This window comes from Centruroides sculpturatus, unplaced genomic scaffold (assembly GCF_000671375.1).
Source record: "Centruroides sculpturatus isolate CEXI.00-Female unplaced genomic scaffold, Cexi_2.0 scaffold1126, whole genome shotgun sequence".
Taxonomy (NCBI): domain Eukaryota; kingdom Metazoa; phylum Arthropoda; class Arachnida; order Scorpiones; family Buthidae; genus Centruroides; species Centruroides sculpturatus.
Genome location: NW_019385768.1, coordinates 388,547 through 393,649, shown reverse-complemented (window position 1 = coordinate 393,649; position 5,103 = coordinate 388,547). Strand labels below are relative to the sequence as shown.

Sequence of the window (5,103 nt, the reverse complement as noted above, 5' to 3'; positions counted from 1 at the left end):
TTTACATTTTTTACATATGCACATGTGTTAATAATTTTTGTAAGTGACAATCAATGAGACGGATAAGCTTTGTAATCCTTACCAAGATTAGCGATATTCGTTCAAAATTTGAGTTTTAGTTTTTTCATCGACCACCCAATAATGTTATATCGACCCCTGGGCGAACCCCAGGGGTCGATATAACATTTGACCATTTGACCATTTGAACCCCAGGGGTCGATATAGACCACTTTGCCGACCCTTGGTTTAAGCCTATAAGTGTTTTGCTACACCCCTGGGCCATAAATATTTAGGTAAATACATTTCCCTACAGTAAAACTACACAAGTGGCTGAAAACAATCAAAGGGAAAATCCTTATAAAGTTTTATTGGATATCATCTGTTTTTTTGTTGACATGACTTTAACTAATCAGACTTGTGAAAGGAAAAATTACGGCGAAAATCCCGCCTCCAACCTTCGAAGTAAAATGTAAATAATCGCGATAAATTAGCTTTTTAAATCGTTTTTTAGCCCTAATTAACTATTTTAATGCACTTAGACATTATATGAGCTAATTCGACAATATTTAGGCGAGTAAATATGTTTTTTTTTAGCTATCTAGCAATAAATATTCCCGGGAAACTCCACCTCCCTATAGTAAGTCTATGGAAGATGATCTTGCTGTTACTTGGCTTTAAAATTTTTGTTTATAAGCCTTTCATGTTCTAATTTGTAATTTATATTATGACTGAATCAACTTCAACGAATGAGTTTTTTCCGAACTATCTGGTCTGGAATTTCCCGCGAAGAATCAATCCACGTGATTGAAGTCATAATGTAAACAAACGTTAAAAAATAGCTATATTCTGTATTTTAGAGCGTAATTCTATTAGTTTCCATGTTATTTAACTGTAGTTAGACGAATATTTTATCAAAAGCTTCCAGCTGAAAAATTTCGCAGGAAGCTCGTTACTTACAGATATTGCGTAATCACAGGAAAAAGTAAGTACAGTACCTGTAATCATTTATTATAGGATATTATTATATAAAGCATTTGTGTACTGGCACAATGAAGTGACGTTTTTCTCAACACTGGGCTAGTTGAATCTTTTATTTAGTTAGAACGTTTTTTCCATACATAAACGTTTCGGGCATCAGCACCTCTTNGAAAAATAAAAATGAATAATTTAGCAAGATTCATTTGTTCAATATAGCACACATCTGTTTTCTTGTAACACAGATGTGTGCAAAAAATCAAGAACGTGCAAATGACTTTACAAAAGTGTTAACAATTGTAAATTCCTTTGAAAGCATTTTGTACTTTTTATTAATATTTTATGTAAACACTTTTGATGAAATATAACAGAATTGTAAATTAATCGGAAGGGTGGCTCCGAGAACGAAGGACAATAAAAAGTTTTTGATGATAAATACAAAATAAAAAATATACATAAACAGAATTTGTATAAAAATTCAATCGTAAATAACGGAAGTTTGTGAGATCCGAGGCATTGAAATGTAGAAGTTAAATCTGTGTTCGCTTTATATAGATAAATATTGTCTTATTTTTCTAATTTGTCTGATATTTAATATTTACATGATACTAAATTAAGAATTGACAGTCACTGTTTCAAACATTTTTTCCGCGTATATAAATAATACCGTTCTCTTATCAAAATGCGGTGTTATGTAGGAAAGCCACTTTTCCAGATGCAACATCCATTTGTGATAGCTCTTCACATTTCCGCGCTACATTCAAGCTGTTTTTTGATTTTGATTAGAAAAATTTTACAGTTTATCATCGTTTAAGTTTTTGTTCATTGAAAATATAAATTATAATTTAAAATTGGCATATAACTCTTCCCATCATATAACTGAGTCCTTTCAAATTGTCTTTTAAACACAGGAAGGTTTTTTTTTCTACGTATATAAATAATAGCGTTCTCTTATAAAAATGCAGTGTTATGTAGGAAAGCCACTTTTACAGATGCAACATCCGTTTGTGATAGCTGTTCACATTTCCGCGCTACATTCAAGCTGTTTTTTGATTTTGATCAGAAAAATTTTACAGTTTATCATCGTTTAAGTTTTTGTTCATTGAAAATATAAATTATAATTTTAAATTGGCAATGTATGTATATTAATGCTATAATATAATAATGTATAATGTATTTAAATTGCAATATTTTAATTAATAAAAGTTCAAATTTTCTAGCAAAATATTTAGCGTAGCTTTCTTCACAAATTAGTCATGGACACCTGGCTTTTAGACAAAAGGAACGTCTTTTGTGTAGGGGCTGCTAATTAGTTTATTGTCTTGTTTACAAATTTCTGTCCTTTTCTGGAAAATCCGGGGTGGTCCAATTCTAAGAAGAAGTCAAATTCGTCCACGTGTGAAATAGTTGGCGCTTGTGCAGTACGATTTTTGCAGTTTTGTATCAAATTTTGTCTTGTCTGTCTTCATTCGTCCTTTACGATTCAGGGTTGAGAGGAAGGACCTTTCAACTAACAAGTAAGAAAGGTCCTTCCTTTCAACTCACACTTTACTTTCTGTTCGTAGTCAGTTAGACAGACACTCTACGTTCAGTTTACGTTCTCGAAGCGCATCTTCAATCAGCTATTTGTAAGTATTTTTCATTATGAATTTATTCTAAATGTCTGACGGTAGTTTTTAAAATAATAAATTCAATGGAAATGTTAGTGATTTACATATATATTTTTTTTTGGAGTATGTAGATGTAGAACATTTTTGGATTGATTTTAATGGTGAGCGAGTCGCAATTTTTAAAGAATATTGTTATTGCATGATTTTCTAATTATTTAAATTATTGCTGTTTGTAAGATATACATGGGGGTGCCGTAGTAGGTATACAGTTTAGAATCTGAGAAATAAAAATGTTAGGTGTTCATTATTATTAGGGGAGACCGGGGCAAGATCGGCATGTTAAGCTTTACTTAAATTTTGTGTAATAAATACTGCTGTAAACTGAAAAAAAAGCTTTGCATATTGTCTATTGGAATGTTACCTTACTANTTTTTACGTTATCTAAAATTTTGTTTTTTAGTCATCATGACCTCTGCCATGGAGAAGAATTCTAAAAGCAGGAAATGTATATTTCTTGAAGAAAAAATTAAAATTTTGGATCGGTTAAAATCTGGTGAGAAAGTAACAGTCATTGCTGAAGATTTAAAATTAAACCGGGCAACAATTCGATCAATAAAAAGAAATGAAAACAAAATAAGGGCTAGAATTTCCTCTGGATCTTTAGTAAGTTTGAATAAAACCGCTCGTATAAAGGACACTTTAATGCCTAAAATGGAAAAGTGTTTGATGTTATGGATAGAAGATTGCTTTTCAAAGAATATTCCTTTGAATAGTAATGTGATAATGCAAAAGGCATCAAAGATTTACCAGCATATAAAAGAGCTTGAATCCGTTTCTTTTAATGAATCACATCGACACGAATTTAAAGCCAGTAAAGGTTGGTTTAACAGATTTAGAAATCGATTTTCCTTGCGCAATGTCAAAGTTGTGGGAGAAAGCGCATCAGCCGACATAGAAGCAGCCGAGAGATTCCGAGAGAATTTTCTCAAAATTGTAGAAGATGGAAATTACACTGCAGATCAGGTATATAACGCCAACGAAACCGCGTTATATTGGAAGAAAATGCCCGGACGCACTTACATCTCGAAAAATGAAAAGTCTGCTTCAGGATTTAAGGTTTCCAAGGATAGGATCACTATACTTTTATGTTCAAACGCATCTGGAGATAACGTTACAAAGCCCATGTTAATTAACCGTTCATTAAACTCACGAGCAATGAAAGGAGTTGACAAATCAACTCTGTCTGTTTCCTGGCGAGCAAATAAAAAGGCATGGGTAAAGATGTTTTATTTCGCGATTTGTTTTACAATTGCTTTGTGCCGGAAGTGGAAGAGTACTCAAAAAGAAAAAATATCAATTTCAAGGCTTTGTTACTGGTTGATAACGCGCCAGGACACATAGATTTAAATCATCCGGCTGTTAAATTAATATTTTTACCTCCCAATACGACATCAATCATACAACCACAAGACTAGGGAATAATTAAATCATTGTATATACGGCACACATTTGAACACGTTTTTAAAAATATTGATTGTAATCCAAATACTTCTACAGTAACGGACTTGTGGAAAGATTTTTCAATTTTAAATAGCATTGAAATTATTTCATTATCTGTGAAGAAATTAAAATGTTCGACTCTAAATGCCTGTTGGGGAAAATTATGGCCTGAAGTTGTTATTAGAGAAGATTGTTTAACTTCCGTAACAACAGAAGTAAATCGTATAATAAATATTGCCCACACTTTAGGTGGAGAGGGATTCGTTGACATGAACAAGGAAGATGTTATTGAATTAATTAATACTAACCAACAGTTAAATGAAGAAAAACTTATGCAACTAGTTTAAATTACTAAAATCTTAATTTTAAATTTCAACTAGTTAGAATTTTTTTAGTATTTTAAGCCAAATTAAATGGTTTTGTCAATTAATATTGTACTTAACTTTTTAAAATTAACAATCTAGTTTTTTCATAACATACAGGCTTATCACATCAATAAATTGTTAAACCTATTTTTTAGGTTATCTAACTCTATCTAATTTATAGTCGTGGACTAAAAGTGCTGTTTATTATTATTCAGAGTAACTAAATTGATATATATTTTGAATAAATGTAAATGCATTTCATATGAAGTAATATGATGTAGACCCTTCACTTTATGGCTAGTTAAATTTTTTAATATGATTATATATCATTTGTTTACATTTTGGTCATTTTCATGTATATAATATAGTTCAAGATGTATTTTCAGAAATAAAACCTTAATGTATTTATATACATTATAAATGTACAATACATTGAGTCAATAAAAAATTTAATATTTCAAAAATAAATTAGGTCATAAAAGGGTGGTCTACCATATTTTTTTCCCTTTAATAAAACCTAATTTAAGTATTTTTAAATAATTTACAGGAAAACACTTTCAAAAAAATTGAAGGAAATGGAATATCTTTCTCAACAGGAAATGTCAGTATAAGTAATTCCAGACCAAATGATTCTATGCTGCAAAAAGAAAGAG

At 30.7% G+C, this 5,103-nt stretch overlaps 1 pseudogene; it reads left to right on the top strand.

Moving 5' to 3' along the window:
• The first annotated feature begins 2,484 nt into the window (after window positions 1-2,484).
• LOC111641951 lies at window positions 2,485-4,740 on the top strand (annotated as a pseudogene).
• Window positions 4,741-5,103: the final 363 nt, after the last annotated feature.